A 20,800-nucleotide genomic window follows, 5' to 3' on the forward strand; every position below is an offset into this window, starting at 1 on the left:
AAGCAGGGCTGGTGGGCAGAGGTGGAGCACAGCCCAGCGGAGCGCGAGTTCGCCATTCCCGCCGCGCCGCACCCTCCCTCCAGCTCCCCGGCGCGCCCTCAGGCAAGGCCAAGCGCGGCGGGGAACCAGGGAGCGCGGCGTGGTGGGCCGGAACGCCGAACTCGCGCTCCGCTGGGCTGGGCTCCGCCTCCGCCCACCAGCCCTGCTGCTAGGGAGGGGCACAGCCCCGCGGAGCGCGAGTTCACCGTTCCCGCCCACTTTGTGGCCCCTCCCCTTCCGTGCCTTGGCCCCTCCCCTTGCCCCCCCCTAGTTTTGATCCTGGGTACGCCCATGGTACCTAATGGGAGATTGCTATGAGTTTGTGGTCAGCAGTCCACCCTTTAATGCAAGTTGCACACTTATCCAAGTCCTTTTTGTGGAAGGGAGGCACTGCTGTTGAGTAGCAGAGCATTAAGCCAGCACACATTTTCCCCATATTTTAGTGGATGGATGGGGAGACAGTCTGTGATTCTGGGTACTGGAGTGCATTGAGCATGACCAGATGCTTGGGGTGGCAGAGGATAATGTTAAGGGGTCATATCTGAGGAATCTGCTCCCCCTCCCAGATGAATCTCTGATTCTCTGCTTGTATGAGTGGCATGTTATGTTCTTAAAGTCCCAGCTAAAGCTCCTGGTGGGTGTTTGTGAAGTTCTACAAGGCATCTGAGAACAGAAGTCTCCACCTGCATTTCCTACGTACTTTGTTACTAGCTGTGGGCATTTGTGGTATGCGTAAAATGTTCCCCTTGTGCTAAGTGGTTCTTTTTACTAAACTTTCCCATGCCCAAGTAACCACTTATGTGATCACATTTCTTTTAATATGGGGATAAAATGATGCAGACTTGTGCCATGTGGGTCTAGTAATTGCAGAGTTGCAGGGTGTGGTGTCTTGGGCTCTCCAGTTATGTTTACTTACACCACTTTATTGGTTTGTTGTAACACTGACACAGACAGCAGGAGCAATCCCCAAGGGACTACAGTGGTACCTCGGTTTACAAACACAATTGGTTCCGGAAGTCTGTACTTAACCTGAAGCGTACTTAACCTGAAGCAAATTTTCCCATTGAAAGTAATGTAAAGTGGATTAATACGTTCCAGACGGGTCCGTGGAATACTTAACCTGAAGCGTACTTAACCTGAGGTATGAGTCTAATTGGTTCCGGAAGTCTGTACTTAACCTGAAGCGTACTTAACCTGAAGCGAACTTTCCCATCAAAAGTAATGGAAAGTGGATTAATCCATTCCAGACAGGTCTGTGGAGTACTTAAACTGAAAGTACTCAAACTGAAGCGTACTTAAACCAAGGTATGACTGTATATGTTGCAACTATGCCCCCTACACCACCCATTTCACCCCTTGCACTGATGCTGTCTCTCATGCATCAGGATCTCACTGGCCCAGCCCACCATCAGTTCGGCATTATCATTTCACCTGCATAAATTCACTCTGCCACCATATCAATGTATTCTCCTTTTTTAAGGTGTACGAGCCTATCCTGGTCAGTAAGCATAACTTGAGGACATGATCTCTGTCATGGCCATTTGCAAATGCTAGTTTCCCCCATGACATTTAAATTTCAGTTAATATTCTTCTCCACACTGTGATTTTTTTGGCTTCAGAGAGCCCCTCTGAAATTTGATGATGTGAGACGTTGTTATGTGGCTTTGTGTTATGGAAATTCCATTTCACAGTGTTCTACATTAATTTCATACATCAGATCGTACAGAGCAACTCCTGGTCCTCACAATTTTCATATCTATGACAGTAATTATTTCTATAACCCGGGTCCTGCTTGCCACAAATGTTGGGCACACACTGCATGCCAATGCTTTTTGTCCCTTTTGCGATTAGAGGTGTGGTCTGATAATTCCAAAGCCCTCCTACCCTTTGATTGCACAGCTGGGAGCTCCACCCTTCTGTTCTGGTGCTGTGCAAATTAACCAGCGGCAGGCTCCAACTGTTTAAGCCTTCGCTTGGGGACTATTGGGGGCATGTGTGTATGTCAGTGTCTAATTGAGCTGGGGAACTATTAGTATGTTAGATATCTGGACATGGTCCCATAATGCGATTTGCAATTCGTCCCAGACAGGCAAGTTTCCATTTATTCTATCCATTAGGGCACGGGTGTCAAACACAAGGCCCGGGGGCCAAATCCGGCCCGCCAGACCTCGTCATGTGGCCCGCCGAGCGCCCCAGCCAGCGGGACCCAGCCGACAAAGCGCCGACAAACAGCTGGGGCCTGAGGGGGGGGGGTGTAGAAAGGCGGCCGGAGCAGCGCTGTGTGGAGCGCCCCGAGCCACAGCAGGAGGAGGAGGAGGCAGCTTGCCAGGTCAGCGCCCAGCAGCGCCGCACGGAGAGTCCCGAGCCTCTGCGACGCAGCAGTGCTCTGTAGCACTTTGAATCCTCCTCCTCCTGCCACGGCTCGGCGCCTGGAAACAGCTGCTGCTGCTGCTGCTGAAGCACAGACAAATCACCCAGCAGCGCCACGTGGAGGAGGAGGAGGATTCAAAGTGCTACAGAGCACTGCTGCGTCCCAGAGGCTCAGGACTCTCCGTACGGCACTGCCGGGTACCGACCCGGCAAGCCGCCTCCTCCTCTTGCCTCACCTCCACCTCCTCCTCCTCCTGCCGCGGCTCAGCCTCATGAACGTGAGCTCAGCAGTGGCTCAGCCTCATGAACGTGCAACTCTGAGGCTTTACGCAAGTCTCCTAAAACGGACACCCGCTGCCTCACGCTGCATGGGAAATGCTTTTTGCCCCTGGGTCCCTTTGCGCTCTTTTCTGGCGCTGAATCAAGGCAGCGACCCCCCCTTCCCTTTCTTCCTTCCTCTCTCTCGTTCTTATTCTTTCTTTCCCTCTCCTTCCTTCCTTCTTTATCTCTGTCTTCTCTCCCTCTTTTTTTCTTTCCTTCTTTATTCCCTTCCTTCTTTCCTACTCTTCTCTCTCTCCCCTCTTTCCTTCCTCTCTCCCTCCTGCTCCCTCTTTTCTTCCTTCCTTCCTTCCTTCCTTCCTTCCTTCCTTCCTTCCTTTCTTTCTTCCTTCCATCCTTCCCATCTTTCTTCCTCTCCCTCATTCTTATTCTTTCTTTCCCTCTCTACTTCCTTCCTTCTTTCTCCCTTTCCGTCTTCTCTCCCTCTTTCTTTTTCCTTCCTTCTTTATTCCCTTCCTTCTTTCCTACTCTTCTTTCTCTCCCCTCTTTCCTTCCTTCCTCTCTCCCTCCCACTCCCTCTTTCCTTCCTTCCTTCCTTCCTTCCTTCCTTCCGTCCTTCCGTCCTTCCGTCCTTCCGTCCTTCCGTCCTTCCCATCTTTCTTCCTCTCCGTCATTCTTATTCTTTCTTTCCCTCTCTACTTCCTTCCTTCTTTCTCCCTTTCCGTCTTCTCTCCCTCTTTCTTTTTCTTTCCTTCTTTATTCCCTTCCTTCTTTCCTACTCTTCTTTCTCTCCTCTCTTTCCTTCCTTCCTTCCTCTCTCCCTCCCACTCAATCTTTTCTTCCTTCCTCCCTCCCTCCCCTCCCCTCCCCTCCCCCTCCTCAGAAACATAGGATGCTGCTTTATACTTCTGGCCCTTAAACCCTGGAACCAGGAGAGCAGCTCCAGTGAGTCAACCTCAGCCAGTCCCTTTGGTGAAGGGTGGTGGCTCACTGGCAGAACATCTGTCCTGCATGCAGAAGGACCCCAGCATCTCCAGGTACCAGTAGCTCTGCAAAGCTCCTGCATGAAACCCTAGCGAGCCTCCACCACCCAGTGCAGTTACCAAAAATCCTTTTTCAATAAATTGTACAATAATTGTACATTTGAATATCTACTTGCCATTATTCTGACTATGTTTCTGCTTTCAGAGCTAGTTATTACTTACATTATTACAAAAAACAGTAATAATTGAATGCAGTGACAATAATTTATGATAATAAAGAGTGGACACATAGTCCTACAGATACAACCGGCCCTTTGAGGGTGACCAAACTGCTGATGCGGCCCCCGATGAATTTGAGTTTGACACCCCTGCATTAGGGCATACAGTGGTGCTTGCTGGCACAAGATTTACCAAGCAGCTAGGAACCTGAGGGCTGCCTGCCAACTGAGTGCATAGCTAGGGGGTTGGCAAACATTGTTTGTTGCTAGGGGTGAGGAAAGGGAAATCTCTTCTGATTCATCCCTGCGATGGCTCTCTGATCACCACATTTTGACCCAGAATACTTTCTCCCATTGCTCTAAAGATGGTGACACCAAATTGAAGGAAGCCACTGCATTGGCTATGCAGGTGCCAAAGGGACCTTACTGAATGTGACATACTGGGTGAAGCAGGGGCTCAGATGGCACAAAGTTCCACAAGGGTTGGGTTCTGTGCATAGAAGAGGTCTTGGTAGGGCAGCAGACCCTGGGCACAGCAGCCACAGAGAACTAGTGATTTGCTGCTTAATGCTGCTTAATCTATTGCTTGTTGCCCATGTTCCTTGTGTCTCCCTGGCGTTTGCAGCATGTAGCAATTAACTCGGAAGCAGAGAGTGAGCCCTGGAGCCCATTAATTACCCTGATGGAGAAGAGATTGAGCACCCAGCCAGCCCACAGGCCCTGATTGCACCAGCAGTGTACAACAAAGCCCCTAGGTGGGAGGGTGGTGTGCTGGAAGGGGACATAGGCATGGAGATCTGTAATGTGAGCCAGGCAAGGCTCATCTCCTTCTTCTCTGTTTAACCATTACACAGCAGGCCACTCAGTGCAGTTTTGTGTGGGCCCGAACAGCTATAAAAACTATCATTTCCCCCCACAATTCTACCTATCTCCAGTTTCTCCTTTGCTAGAAAACTTAGCATGTTATACCTAAACTTGATTTGATTCTTGCCACACTCATCTGTTTTGTTATACATGCTAACAAACCTGTTACTGCTCTGTCTGTCATGCAGCTTTCAAAAGCACAAAGGATTCCTGAATAATATTTTTTAAAAAACAACAAGAACAAGGTAAAGGTAAGTAAGTTACGGTAAACAACTTTGGCAACCCAACCTGCTATGATGCTGCCAGCCCTCATTCTGTAATGGATGCTGTTCTATCAAAATTGTGCCTCCATCCTCATGGTAGCGGATAGGTCCTCTCACATACTACTTCCTGCATGAGTCTTCATTATGGAACTTTTAAATTAAAAGGAGGGGAAGCAGAGGGTTCTCCACCAGGCTTAGCATCTCACCAGGGCCGAAAGTCTGCATCTTGGTTATATTTCATCACTTTCTTAATTCTGCTGATGTGATAAAACAGGCGGTTGAAGCAGGGCAGAGAGGAACTGATGACATAATATCCTGGCAATAATAATAATAATAATAATAATAATAATAATAATAATAATAATACCAGCTTTACATTGCAGGCTCCCATGTCTTGCCACCTCTTTTCTGAGGAGGGGGAGAGAAGTTAGGGGGAGGGAAAGGGCACCTGGAGATGCCCTGTCTGTGCACCTGATGGGACCACCCTCAGGTGACCCCCCCCCAAAAAACCCTACCCCTTCAGTGCCAAAGTAGCTGGTGGGCAGAAGCCAGGCTGCTCCCTTTGTCCTTTGTACAATGCCTCCGGAGGAGCTGCAAGGTGGGAAAGGGAGGGAGGGAGTCTGGTCAGGACAGAAGCTGGCAAACACATTTTCCTTGTTGTTGTTTCTATTCTTCTTAAGTCACTTTGGGACACTCATGTGTAAACAAGTGACCAATAAATAACCAGCAAAGGATGGCTTTGCTTTGCTTTGATGTTTTTATCCCACTTTCCCAGCAAAAAATGCATTGGACTCGATGACCCTCAGGTTCCCTTCCAACTGTATGATTCTATATCTATGCAGAGGCAAGCCTGTTTCTGTTCAACAGGGCTCGCTTCCAGTTAAGTGGCAAACCTAGATGGCAGCCTAGGCTTAGGTTTTGGGGGGAAACAGACCTCTTATGCCTTTAACAGCTGTATGGCAGGTGGACATTCCACAGGATTCTAGCATGGAAATACATTGTGGGGGGAACTTCAACATGACTGTAGTCTCTCTAATTTTGTGCCATGCCATGCTGACCATGGGAGCCATTTCGCAACTGACACCCACAGCATATTTCGTAATTCATAATTCATTGAATTTCATAATTCAAATGTGCCCTCTGGTCAAAAAAATGTAGGCAACCTCTGCTTCATACCCATCTGACACCGTATGTTTGAGCATTACAATGTGTGGATCTGGTTGAATCTGCTGTGAGCGTTTTTGCATTTCAGACCACCCACAGCAAAGTGTTCTACAGACATCTCCTTTCCCTTAAACTGCCATGGCTCATGGCAGGTGTTTGAAGCGATCCTCCTGCTCAGTTTGCTTGCTGTTATAGAACCATCTGAATTAGATGAATTGAATGCATCTGAGCTTATTTTGAGCGTCACAGACTATTAAGACCAGGCTCCTTGGAACAGGAGCTTATTCCTTACTTTGCTCTGCAAATGGCCGTGAACATTAATATGCTGTTTATAAATAAGTGAATTCTACATTTATATTTGAACCGAAGAATTAGCACGGCTAAGTATATACACAGCACAGACAAAAATCATTTACATAACATTTACACAAATCCACTTCCAATAAATCTTTCAGTGTACACAGCCTTAGTACAGACACATGTGCCACATACATTTACCAATCATGCAATTCACATAAAGCGCTAGGAGCACTTCTGCACGGTTGGGTACAAATACATCTTTCGCTCTCTCTGCAGTTCTGATGTGTCAGGAAGTGGGAACAAGAATTAAGATACACTCTTTAGCTCTTCAGGCAAAGCACATTGGCACATCTCCTTACAAAAACTGGATGCCGTCTTTAATGCACCTAATCTCTTTCAGCCTACATAGAAGCTTATAGTGGTCTCTGGTAAACCAAAACAATTTCCTCTCTTGTCTGTACTGCAGCCAATGCTAACTGCAGAGCCACCAAAGACCCAGCAGTCTGCACAAGGGAATCCACAATGACAGCATGGGGAAACACTGTGATGATTCATACCGGCTAATTAGGTCCTTTCCTCGTGCTTCTGGCTTAGCCAAGTTAGAACTGTAGGAGGTTCCCATGCATATGTATCCCCAGCAATGATGTGGCACAGAATTATCCAGCTCTGACTGGCACAGCTCCTGACATTGTACAGATGGTGGTACAGCAGGGAGAATCATTGCTGTGCCGATCTGTAGTGCAGATCATGTACCCAGGTTTTGCAATGGTACCCTTGTAGTATTTAACTGAAACATGTTGCTGTGCAGTTCTCAGGTGAAACCATTGTTAGATGAAAACCCGTGGATTTGTGCTAGTTCAGGCACAGCCTCTTACATATGATCACACTATCTGCCTGGTAATGAAAAAGCCACTCCCCACCCACTTTTCCCTTGAACCCAAAGCTGTGTGTCTGTGTGTAATGCAGGCAAAAACAGACCAGTCCCCCAGCCGGTTTTTCTGGTTTGAGTGCTTTCATAAACCTGAGCTCCCAGCTTCAAGGCATGTTTCTATATAGGTACCGTGCTAACGTCTTCCTGTGGAGGAATGGGGAAGGGTTTTCCCTCAGAGATTTTCAACTCTTGGCCAGGACCATGATTCCCTTTGTTAGTACTGTAGCCCCAGTCAGTGCATTCTTGGTATTGGGGGGGGGGGAAGGGTAACTGGACAAAATGCAGTGTACCAACACCACTTCCTGACTGCCTTGCAGGCAATTCTGTGGGTGTGCTGCTCTCTCGTTCGGATTTTCCATCTCTTTCCTTCACATGCACTTGGGCAGATGTTTTCACCTTCTGGTAACCTCTTGTTCCATATTTACACTGGGTGCATCTACATAAGAACTAATTACAGAGACAGCAAGAGTACCAGTGCCCAGCCCATATCTGCCCAGCATAGGCAACATCCAGCCCACACCCTTTACTGCAGTTCTGTGCCCTGGTGCAAGCGTGTGTTGCATGCAGGAACAGAATCCTCCGAAGTTAGCTGGAATCATAGGAACTCCTCAGGTGGTGTTTTTTTTTAATACAAACCCACCCACAAGCACCCGAGTGAGCTAAACATAAAGTTGATTGTCACTGGAATTCCCAGCTTATTATAATATCTCACCCCAGAGATGCTCTGGGCTGGGGCACCGTCCTGTTCCACTGTTCACGGGGCACCCTGAATTGCCAAGCATTCCTTGACAGTATGTGTGACTCTGCGGTGCCCCCTGGTGAGAAAGTCTGCCTGGACACTATGCTTCCACCTTGCTGGCTGTGCTGGTTGCTGGGAAAGGTAGTGAAGAGGAAGTTTCTCATGTGTGTGTGTGTGTGTGTGTGTGTGTGTGTGTGTGTCTAAGAGATAGCATCTGGTAATTCCAGATGGGTCCATCACTCCCTGGCCTAGGTCGAAGCCCCCGAGTGAGTATTTCTTTACCCCCACTTACAATGGAGTGTAGCATTGTTGCCAGGGGCATTCCCCTGGGGAGCGGGGTGGACTGGCTGAGGTTTAAATAGCTGAGATCTAGTTAGTAAAGTAACTGATACACGAAGCAAATTAATTCACGCCCTGCGGCACGGGAGCCTCTATCTGGAAAAAGCTGTATCAGTAGCTCCATCACCTGGTGCTTTGCTGAGGTTGAGCTGGGGCAATGCCGGGATGAGAATACATCTGGGCATGCAGGGCCGGCTTGTGCCTTTCAGCAATCAGCGCTGTGCACTGTGGCACTTGAGGCTGGGGCAGAGGCTCAGATGGAGATGGATGACTTAGGCTACGCAATGCTAGCAGACTTGGCTTCCCTGATTTCCTGAGTGTTACTTTCTGCCTTGATGTGGGCTTCTCACTCCCCCAGCGGTTGCTGATATCCAGTTTCTCAGCACCACACTAATTTCTGTTATATGAGATAATGTGGGTAAGATACAGTTGCTGGGAAAATTGCTGTTCCTTGGAATCATGTCAGGGTTTATAATCAGTATCAATACTTCTTTCTCTGGGAGGCTGCCTGAAACCGGGGAAATCTGTCTTGTCTGTGATTCTAACCTCATTCCCCTTCTTTTTCCTCATTCCCCCTTCTCTGTATTTTTAATTTTTACTATGGTTTCTGGATCTAAGTAGCCTCTGGTGTCTGAAAGGTTGATCTGGTAACCCCAGGTTCTGCCAGCTTCCTTTCCCTGCAGTGCTGGGCAAACCCTTATTCTCATTCCCTCACCGCACCCCCCACCTGCCTGGACGTGCCTTTTAGTGAAGCTTTTAGTCCTAAGTGCTCTTTGACTCCCCTTGTAACATTGATATTTGGACACGGAGATTGATGGCTTTGTGAATTATTCATGCTAGGGTGGGATCCATTTCCATAACGAGACTGTACGGGATAAAAAATAGCCTTTCAGAATGAGGCCAGTTCTGGGACTGCATCCCTGTGCTGCCAGCCCACAATGCACATTTTCTGTTTTTCTAGATTGATTCAGCATATCATCTCCAGTGTCTTGGCTGGAGTTGCTACCTTACAGTCTCTGGCCTCGGCCGAGCACTGTTTACACAGCCAACTGCAGTCAGATTAATTCATAAAGAGGAAGCAAAGGAAAAGCAGTAAGCGCCTCGGTTTGGAATAAGGAAGTGTTGTATTTTTGGTGTCATTTCTTCCTGGCTATTTTATTCAAGCTCAGACTTGCAAAGGGTAAGCATTGTTGCGGGATATTTTGCCTGCTTAGGGGATCCAACTGAACGTTGGTTTTAATGAAATCTTGCAGGAAGGTAAAGGCCTGCCCCCACCACAGTAGCACAGAACTGCAGAAAGCTAAAGAAAACCCGGAGGAGGAGGATCTCCTCGTGTAAACCTTGTTGTGTGCCTGAATCATATACTGTATAGAATTATGGCTTGTTACGTTTGCTGCAAGCAAAATGACAGTCAGATTTAGTTTGAAAGCTGACAACTGACAACAAGCCTGCATCAGGGTATCTGAACTCAAATCCAGTCCCCACTTTCTTCCTAGGTGAGGGACTTGTTCCCTGCTGACCTCTGCATTTGCCAAATGCCAAACAGTTATTCCTAAATAGAGGAATTTCCCATCTGCCTATAAACGATCTATATAATTCAGAAACTCTTTTTTGATGGGTTAAGTACTTCTAGTTAACCTCCTGCCAGAAGACACATCCCTTTTCATCCTTTTGCTAATCCTCTTACTTGCACCAATAAATCAGTTCCTGGAGGATATTAGTTTTGGTTCATATGCACTTGAAAATTAAATACCGTATTTGCTCCCTGGTCTTATGACCCCTGCAAGATGGTCACCATACCTATGCAGCTGAGAGGATATAAGGTAGGCAGGATCCTACGTGCAGCCAGCAATGCAATGTCAGCATAACTAATAAAGTTGCAACAACAAGCACTACCCCTTCCTTCCATCTAGCCCTACACTAGTCATGGTGCTGCATCAAATTAACCCTCCTCTCAACAAAATAATATTTCTTGGCCTAAACTGGGTGTAGCCAAGTGCCTGCAACAGCACCAGGAGAATGAGGAGTCACTAATTGTAGGTGGGTCCATCTGCCCCCCGGTTGTTATTTGTGTATTTGATAAGATGCCTGATTGTTGTTAGAGGCTGTAGGTCTCAGTTGTATTTTATATTAAAATAAACAGTTATGTTCTATTAGTAAGCAATGGTGTCTGTTCTTACTGGAAGCCTGGGGACACATTTGACTCCCTACTACAGCACCTGGCAATGGTGTCGCACCGATAAATGGGGTCACACCCTGATAAGACCTCTGGCAGTAGCACATTGCATAATGGTGCAGTCAGAGTAGGTGCCTCTGAGCTAGATGAGCCAATGGCCTGACTCTGTATAAGGAAGCTTTATATTCTCATGGAATTGCCCCGGCAAAGAATCTGGACAGAAATGTGCCCCATGCAGCCCCCTCCACTCGCTGTTGGGCAACAGAGACATGAAGCTCAAGAAAGCTTCTTGAGTCAGAGTCCAGAAGCTAATTTTAGATGTAAAGTATCACCACGACACAACTGAAGTGGGGACACACATAAGAACTAGGGGGAACAGCATCTTCTGTCGTTAGGAGTCTGTCTCAGAGCGACAATTTCCAGCAGCATTAATGAACTACAGCTCCCAGGCTTCTTTGGGGGAAGCTGTGACTATTAAAGGGGGCAACCCAGTGCTTTAAATGCATGGTGTGACTGTGGCCTTCGTGATGGCTTCAGGAAAGATAGATGTTGCAGCTTTATGGGTTATGCTGGTACCTCCTGAGTGCAGGAATAAGTTTCTGATCCAATAGTAAGGGAACAGTGTAAAAAAAAGTTAGGTAAAAAGTTAGGAGCAAGAATAGCCTTTGAAGATGTGGAGTAGTGGCACAGTTGTTTCTCTGTAAAAATAAATCAAGTCTGGGAGGCAGGATTCCACCACCACCCTGCCCCAGTGTAGGATGCTCAACTCTGTTCACTCCTTGGGGACAGAGTGAGCTGACTGTTGATGCTGCCCTTTCCTTTGAAATCCTCCTTTCATTATGCTCCTCATTATGGAGAGTTCCATGGGATAAAGGACACCCAGCAGTGGTAACTATGGCAACATCAAGAGGATGCACTGACAAGAAAGGGAGACTTGTCACCCACAGGGAAAAAGGCACAGCTGCCTCGGTCAAGGGAGTCATGCAGTGGTAGTGAGGTGAGCAGGCAGTCTCCAACAGTATGGTGCTTCTCAGGTGCAACCTGCATGTCACAAATGAGCTAAAAGCCCACAACGCAGCAGTAGCTACTAGAAAGTATGTTTGGTTGTGTGCTGAGATCAAGGACTGGCTTTGTTCCAATCCGATGCCATGGACTGGCTGGATGCAAAGGAGTCGTGGGAGGCACCAGCTGGGGAACCCCCAAGGGAACCCCTAAGTGAAGAAGGCTCAGAGCCAAGGGATTGGTGGTGGGACGATGATGAGTGGTCAGAGGGAGAAAAAGGAGCAGACTGGGAGGGAGGAGGAGGTGTCGGAAGCAGAAGAGGTAACAGGGTTTAGTGGGCAGGACAAGGCTGTGGCAGAGACAAGTTCAGACTACGAGGCTGGAGAGGAGGTTGACCAAGAGGCAAAGTTGAGGCAGGCTGCTGAAGAATCCAGGGAGTCTCCCTCTCCTGCCGTGACCAGCTCCCCCTTCCCTGTCTCCTAGAATATGCAGGGAAATGGAAAGAGCAGAGCAGAAATTGGTTGTGCATAGATGCAGTTTGCAACTGTTTGGGGAAAACCCTGGAAAGGAAGAGCCTTAGAGCAGGCTTCCTCAAACTCAGCCCTCCAGGTGTTTTTGGCCTACAACTCCCATGATCCCTAGCTAGCAGGACCAGTGGTCAGGGATGATGGGAATTGTAGCCTCAAAACATCTGGTGTGCCGAGGTCGAGGAAGCCTGCCTTAGAGGATGGTGGAAAGGCAGTGTCAGGGGGTCTCCTTACAGAGAGCCCTCACTCATCATTTCTACCAGCTCCTCACCCAGCGTCAGCACGAGCAGCGAGTCAGAGGAGAGGAATGAGGATGTGAGCAGAGTGAAGAGAGGGTTCTCGTATGCTACAGAGCCAGGGCACAGCTCTGAAGGAGAGCTAGGGGAGGGGGAGCTGAGACAGCCATCGGACACAGGGCGTTCGTTTTCCCCGACGCCTGAATTGAGGCATGCAGCACCCGTAGGGCAAGGGGGTGGCGTTTTGGGGTCCCCAGGCTCTTATGCTGGGCAAAGACCAGGAAGAGGCCATTGTGAGGTTCTGATACAGACTGAGAAGTCATGTTTCCTGATACTCTTGCACTGTAAATAGCTTACACAATAAAACCCTGAAAGGAAGGACGGAGTGGAGCGTCTTTACTCATGAGTAGCCGCAACCTTCTCTGACAGGCAGGGACCTTCAGACCTTACAACTGCCTCATTGGAGCAAAACCTACTGGGAAGAGTTGCTGGGATCATTAGGCCTGCACTGTTTTTCTTTCTTAAAATAAAGAGTTAACTGCACTGACACTGTGGTATTTCTTATTTCTTATTGCTGACCTACACTTGACTCCAGCTCCTGACATCCAGTAATGGAGGATTGTTTGGGAGCCCTATAAGTGCTTGTCTGGGTGTGCCAAGGCTGCAAGAATGGACCTTCTACACTTGCTGACGCTTGGCCTCTCCTTGGGCACTTCCAGGAGGCAATTTCTTGTGCTTGTGAATTGAAGAGTTATTTGCTGTGTTCATATGATGTCATGCTCATCAAAATGCCATCCCAAATCCCCGCCCATTTAATCAGGATTTGCCTTGTCCATGGGGTGCATTTTATTGACCTAATTTTGTGTGGAAAATGACACAGGACAGCATTTTGATGGGGAGGAAGAGGATGACATCATGTGGATGCAGCATAACAAGCAGCACAGAGTCCAGAATATGCTGGTATCTGGAAGTGTTTCTTTTTCTCTTTTGAGGAACTCTGCCACCTCTTTTACTGGCCTCATTCCAGTAACAGCAGCCTCACATCAAAAGATTGAATGGTGGAGTACGTTTCCTAGGATGGAGCTAAGTAGTGGGGGGGGGGGGGAGCCTCACCTGCTGAATTCCTGAAGCCAAGGCTGCTGTTAAAGCCACAGGAGGGGAAACATAGCGCTGCCCCAATTTAGCATCAGTTTAGGTAGCCTGATGCAAAGGAGGACAGGGGCAATTATCAATGGTACCATTACTCACTTTGTTGACGAGTTTTGAAAAGTGGCATATACATGCTGTTGTTGTTCTCTAAACAGTGAGAGGTTCTACAGGGGTAGCAATTATTCATCTTTAGTTTCCTTTGGATTAGGACACTGGAGGCTTATTGGTGTTTTGAAGTATTTGCATTTATTTACAGATAACCTAGCCAAGTGTAGATGAAAGCACCGCATAAATATATCAGCGTGGAATTCAATGTTGCACTCTTCCAATTTGTTCCATCTGCACAAGCATTCCAGCTTGCTAGATAGAAAGATTCCCTTCTCCTGCCTCTCATGCCCCTGTGTGCTCTTCTAGGGGTTCTCCTGACCTGTCCTTTTTTCTTAGCTGCTCACCCTGCCTCACACAGGGGCCCCTTCCTTCTGATCACCACTTTTTTGAGGAAGGCCCATATCTTAGTGGTAGACCACCTATTTTCCATGCAGGAGCCCCGCCGTTCAGTCTCCAGGTAGGGTGGAAAAGATTCCTGTCTCAAACCTTGGAGAGGCACTGCTTGTGATTGTAGTGACAATCCCAAGCTTGATAGACCACTGGGCTGACTCAGTATAAGGCAGCTTTCTGTGTTTCTTCATTTCTGGCATTGTATAAATGCAAAGGGCAGCTCTTCATCTTTAGCCACTAGCCTTTATGTGGTTTGCAGCAGTGTTGCCCTTTGATACCTATTAGCAGTGAAGCAATTTATTCCATGCTCAGCAATGGCTGTCCCTTCTCCACCTTGGGGCTAGCATTCCTAGAGGTGCTGTTGCCTAAGGTATGCCCTTCCTCTTCCCTTACACTAGCTGTTTCTGGCTAGCTTTTTAAGACTTCTTCCTAGATGGCACGACTCAAGTACAGGAATGCTCCAGCGACCCTCTAATTATTACATAGCTGTCAAGTTTTCCCTTTTCTCGCGAGGAAGCCTATTCAGCATAAGGGAATTTCCCTTAAAAGGGGGGGAGAACTTGACAGTTTTGTTGTTGTTGTTGTTGTTGTTGTTGTTGTTGTTGTTGTTGTTGTTTAAATGGCCAAGAAGAGCAGTCCTGCACCATTCAGTGACCCTTTTCTTTTAAACCTCTTGATGTACTTTTAAAAAAGGCTATATGTTTCTCTTCTCCTGTGCAGGGACGGGCTGTAGCTCAGTGGTAGAACATCTGCTTTGCTTGCAGAAGGTCCCAGGTTCAATCCCTGGCATCTCCAGGTAGCGGTGGAAGTGTTCCTTCCTTGAAACCCTGGGAAGCCACTGTCAGTCAGAGCTAATAGTACTGAGCTGGGTGGACCAGTGACCTGACTCATTATAAAACAGCTTCCTATGTTTTGTTTTGTTTTTTTCATGTTCTGCTGATTTAAACAAAAGTGGAGGATGTGAGTATGAGGCTTCTTCTCCTATTATACATTGCATTGGAAATGGGAATTAGGCTACCATCCCTGGCTGACACAAGAATAGAATTAGGCAAGAATTCATTTTCTTTATAATAAAAAAATCTTGAAAAGTTCTAATGCTGTAATCCTGAGCACACTTTTTTTGTGTCCCATGTAAGCACCTGCAGGATTCCAGCTTATGAGTGAGTGAGTTTATGCAAGATGATGATGATATTCTCACATCTGTGCCATTATTTTGGTGATAATGATTACAAAAAAGGAAGTCTTAGAACCAGCTGACATTCTGGTTCCATGGTGGCTTTGAGACTTCCTGGTGTTTTAGTTTCTACCAGACGAAAGATTTCTAAAATCAACAAGAGTTATTTTAAACACTGCATAGGTTGCCAACTGACTAGAATAAAAACCAGCTTGGGTTGATCCCCAGACTTTTACAGCTACTTGATTTGCAGGAATCAGAAAATGGAGCTGTTTTGTAACTTTGAAATAAACACTTCTTCTGGCTGAGCGGTTGTAAAAAAAAAAGCACAGAAGCAGGGGACAGTACTGGAGTTGGCAGCACCACTAAAGTTTTATTAGCATCAGGCAACTGACCCTGAGGAAACCTAGCTCAGTGGTGGGACACATACTTTATTTAAAGAAAATCCTAGGTCCAATCCCTGGTATATCTGGTTAAAAGAATCATCTGACTTGGGTTTGAACCTCTACGTGACCCTGGAAAGATCCTGCCAGTCAGGGTAAATAAGACAGAGCGAGATGGGCAAATAGTGTGTCCTGGGATGAGATAGTTTCCTGTGCTCCTATCTTTGTTTAGGCACTGCCACCTTTCTCTCCAGACATGGCTGCAATTTCCCCCTCCCTGTATTTCTGTAATATTGCTGGCTGGACTGTGCAGGAGTCGGCTGTGGGGTAGTTCTTGCCTCAGTGCCTGTGCTCATTTCCCTTGCTCTCTCTCTGAGAAGACTCTTCGGTGAGGTGAGCTGTTGCACTGGTGGCTGTGGTGTCAGCCTACATTACACTGGCTATTAGTACTTCCTGACCCAGCAGGCCAGCACGCAAAGAGACCAATGAAGGGGAAGTGGCAGATTTATAGATAGATTTTGCTCCACAAGAAATATCAGGGCAGTAAAACCTGTGCATGAGCTCCCAAGATAGCTCTGGAAGGAGCCTGCAGCATCAACCGCTCAATTGCAGCTTTCCCTGCAGTCTGGGGAAAGACAGTAATTGTAGCAAAGGATTGTTCCATGTCCAGCCACCCAGGGCTGATTCAGGCAGAATAAAGCAGGAGAAAGGCTTGCCTTTGGCACCTGGTCACTCAGTTCTGCTGTAGCAGGTGTATTTTTGCAGAGGTTTTGAGATGCACTGCTGCTGTTTTTTCATAGGGAAGGGAAAGCTGATTATGCGTCTAGCATCACAGATCCACTGGGCTCAGCCTTTGTTTTTGTGGCTCTGAAATGTAGTAGCCCATTGGATGATTTCCACAGCAGATAGGCAAGCACAAACAGGCCCTTGGAAATACTGAGGATCATGTTGTTATAATGGTAGGTGGGCATCCTCTCATTTTATTTACTGGCCTCATGACTTCGGTTGCTATATTTTATTTGGCCCTGCTCCTATGTATTTTAAGAGCAGCCCAATGCAAAGGGATTTGGGAGGTGAAGCTTTCTTGGTGTGGAGATAGTGAGAAAAGCTTCATCAGCAATGTATATGACAGTCTGCAGCAGTTAAAAGAGCAAAGAGCAGGGCCAGGAGGGGGAAAAAGAGGTGTCATTATTAGTCACAGTGGGCAAAAAACTGCTACATGACTTGCATTGACCCAGGAGAATAGTGGCTGGACCCAGCTGCCACTGCACCTTTACTGTGAAATTTATACTAAAAATGCTTCACCGTGACTGAAGATTGGAGATTCTGGCTCTGCATAACCCCTGGCTGGCATTATAGGAAGATTGCCAGCACCCTCCTGCCAGCCTGTTCACAGTGATAAATCCTGACAGCTGACCTAAGATGTTCTCATGAATCAAGCAGAAGGGTGAACATTCTATCCCATTATAAATGGCTGCAAATTCAGTGCTTCGGTTTACTGATACTTGAAGGCTTGAGAGTTCATCCCAATGCCCCCCTTCCAGGATGGCCACTTAGACATTGCTAGAAAGGGGAAATGCATTCCCCAAGAAAGAGGACGGAAGAAGACACAGATCTGCATAAAATTTGCAAGTGTGTATGTATATGTGTGTGTGCGTGTGCAAATTTAGAAGCAATTACCCTAATTTAGAAGCAATTAGAAGCAACAGATCTTTTAAGAGATTGTTAGAAGCAAATTTAGAAGAAACTGCTATAATTTAAATAGAGATACAATATCTCTTACCACAGTCGTGAATATTGTGACCAGGCGTATGTGCCTGCTGTCCAGGTGAATGGTCAGTTTCAAGGCCACACCTCTCCCTTCTTGTGGTTCTCTATTTCTAAACCAAACCTAGGCTGTGTACACATTCCTGTTTATTTTGCATCCAGTGTGCCTCCACTACTGGCTTGGAAATCAGTGTACACGCAACACTAGCCATAATCCTCACCTATCATTTATCTATCCTGTCATTTCTTATAAAATTCTGTATTTTGAAGCCCCCCCCCCCCCCCGGCAACCTATCTGAACTGAGAAAAACAATGACCTAGGTGTGTTTTCAGCTGCTTGTATACTGTTTGTGTACTGTATATGTACACAGGCTTGGACCAGACAGGCCCTCAAACAGAGGACTGTTCTCTGTAGGATGCATAATTTTCTCCTTCAGCCTCTCTGGTAAGGACAACGGGATGACAGACATTGCTTTCCCCTCTTGATAGAATGATACACAGAGGAATTCTAACCATGTCTGCTCAGAAGTTAGTTTTACTGAATTCAGTGGGGCTTATTCCCAGGTAAATGGGGTTAGGGTCACAGCCTTAAATTGAACTCCATACCTGCCAGGGAACCCAGGTCTTTGAGGGACTCTCAAAGGAGATATTTTGGGAGTGTATGTGTGTCTCTGCTACAGGCACATGCACACACATGATAAGATACCTTCCCTACCCAAGTGTATTCTGCCCATTGGGTTCCTTAAAATCGGGAGCACAAACTCCTAGGGGACCAAACTCTTTTGGGCCCTCCATGTTCAAAAAGAGTTGTGTTAGGTTAGAGGAGCCAAGAACACGTGGCAGCAGCACAGCTTCAGTGGCTAGCTCCTCCTCCTCCTGCCGTGGAGGGGAAGGTGGGGGGGAAGTAGTCCTTGGCCGGCAGCAGCAACAGGCAGAGGAGGAGGAGCCTCCATCCATTGAAGCCGTGCTGCTGCCATGTTCGTGGCTCCTCTGCCCTGATGCGATGTCCAGCATCGGCCTCCCCAATCTCCTTCACAAGTTGGTGCCTCTGCTTAAACTACACTACCCGTTTCAAAAGCGATGGGAGAACAGCAGGGAATATGGATTAGAGATCACTGTCTTTTCCAGTGTTTGTGGGCAATCCTGCATAATAATATAGGGACAGATTCCTACTCAAGTAAAAGCTTGATGACAGACAGCAGCTGAAGGACATTAACACTTGGCCAGCAGCTTTCAAGCTGCCACCCACCTGCCCCAACCTCTGAGCAGGAGTGATTGCAAAAAAGAAAGAACAACCCCCCCCAAAAAAAACCCAAATCTGAAATAATGTAGAGCCTTCAGCTTCTGAGGAACCAGAAATAATAGCCCATTGCAAATAGGATCGTCAACATTTATTTTTCCCCCTGGTGGAGTTCTTGTGCCTTTAACAACTAAGTTACAAGCAGAAATTTAGCCACCAGTTGTTTTTTAGCAGGTGTGGAAATAAAATGCTGAAGAAAATGTCACCAGCTAGATTTCTGCTGGTCCAGCACTAGTTAAACGCCTGATAGCTATGCCTGAAGAAACATGATCAACTCTCTCCTCCAAGTTACAGCTGTGAAAGCAAACAGGAATGGAATGGAATGCCCCAGCTGTGTGATAAGCATTAGTGTGGTGTTGCAGTGAAGAACAAAGGTACAGGTTGTCTTGATTGGGAGCAAGGTGGAGCTTGTCTTCTCTTCTCCAGGCCTTCCTAGAAGAAGAGTTCCATGCTGTGTGAGAAAGCTGCAAATCCTTTCCTGTCTCTAAGAAGACAAACTCACTGAGGAAAGAAGCTCTGCTGCATCCCAGAAGCCTGTCTCGAATCCTGCATGTCATTTGACTGGAATACATTGTGAGTACCTTGGGGGATGGAAATGAAGAGGGTGCCATTGCAGGTCTTAATGTCAGGGACCAATATGTCCTATATGTAATGGACTCTGGTGGTGTTGGGGGCAAACAACAGGTGGAAGGATGGGGTCCCCAGCAGGGCCTTTGGGGAAGGGCTGTAGCTCAGTGCTAAGGCACCTGGTTTGCATGCAGAAGATCCCAGGTTCATTCCCTGACCTCTCCAGGTAGGACTGAGGAGAGAACCCTGTCTGAAATCCCAGAGAACTGCTGCCGGTTAGTGTTGACAATACTGGGCCAGATGGGTTGGCATAAGGCAGCTTGCTATGTTCCTAGAAGCATATAGCTGAGACTGCTGACCTGACTGAGCTTGGTATTAAGCCCCATTGAGCCAAATGGATTTTATTACTGAGTAAGCTTGCATACGATTAAGCTATTGGGGCAGTCTGTTCTCAGCACAGTTCTGCTTCCTGCTTGTGTGTACAGGTTAATTGTGAGCAGAACCCACAAACAGGGCTAAAAACTCAGCCTCATCCTTAGTTGGAAGCAAGCCCCATCGAGTTGAATACGTGTAGGACTGCAGCTTTTGCAACCCTTTAGACCGATTCATGCATTATGATAATAGCAGAATCATCAGTCCATCTGAACAATTTGAACAATGCCTGTTGTAATGGATCCTCTAAAATCTGGGGTCATTGTGATGCAGAGGCTCATTTGCTCCTCCATGTGATTTCATATTCAAAGCAAGCTCTCCCCCCCTTCATTTAATACTACTGACACAAAGTGCTGTGAGTATTTTTATGCCTATGCATATAGGGGTGGAGAGAGTGGCATGTGTCTAGAAATGATTGTAAACCACTCTGACATGAGGGTAGCAGCGATGCATTTCTCATTGTTCTCATTAGCATGGAATGTTGTTGCAGAAGCTTGTTTGTATAAAACCTGCACTCGTCAGAAACGGGGCGTGTACCAAGCCTCCTGGGGTGGGTGGGGATTTCCACCTGCGACTGGCAGCCCCCGCTTTGATTGCTACTGCAAGGGTGACCCTGGTAAGGTAGGCCTTCCTTGCACACAAGCCGAACGCAATTAGGTGGTGGAGGCCGGTGGGAGAGGGGGGGTATGTGTGTGTGGTAGTTAATTCCCGCCTGCATGGCTGTGTTTATCCTCTCATCCAGCCCCCTGAGGGGAGAAGAGCAGGCAATAATTAGCACAAATTGGAGTTGAATGAAAGCAGGTGGTAGTGGGGAGTCAGCCCATAGCATCGCCGCTATAGAAAAGCCTAGGGAGCAGCAACAACGATCCATGTGCCTCGCTGGAGGCTGCCTTTCCTCTTTTCCCCATTCAGGATTTGTTTATTTTTGTTTAGCGATGGGAACGTCTTAATTTGCATGTTCACATTCAAAATGATACTTGACTTTTTGTGTATACTGAGTGATGGCCAGTTATGGCCCCTGGCATGCAGCAGTAGAAAGCTTTCTCATCCATTGAGGACCATGTGGACTGTTCCTTTTGCCTTTGCACCACTTCCGCTGC

The 20,800-nt window shown here is 47.2% G+C and overlaps 1 long non-coding RNA gene across 1 annotated transcript in view; it reads left to right on the forward strand.

Annotated features, from left to right (window-relative positions):
- Window positions 1-19,274, forward strand: part of LOC148685060 (uncharacterized) — a 109,723-nt gene extending 90,449 nt beyond the window's left edge. The window contains exon 3 of the long non-coding RNA XR_015950830.1: window positions 19,128-19,274. This is a non-coding gene — a long non-coding RNA (uncharacterized LOC148685060). The remainder of the gene's footprint in view (window positions 1-19,127) is intronic.
- Window positions 19,275-20,800: the final 1,526 nt, after the last annotated feature.

This window comes from Zootoca vivipara, chromosome 7, assembly GCF_965207765.1.
Source record: "Zootoca vivipara chromosome 7, rZooViv2.hap1.1, whole genome shotgun sequence".
In the NCBI taxonomy this organism is placed as follows: Eukaryota; Metazoa; Chordata; class Lepidosauria; order Squamata; family Lacertidae; genus Zootoca; species Zootoca vivipara.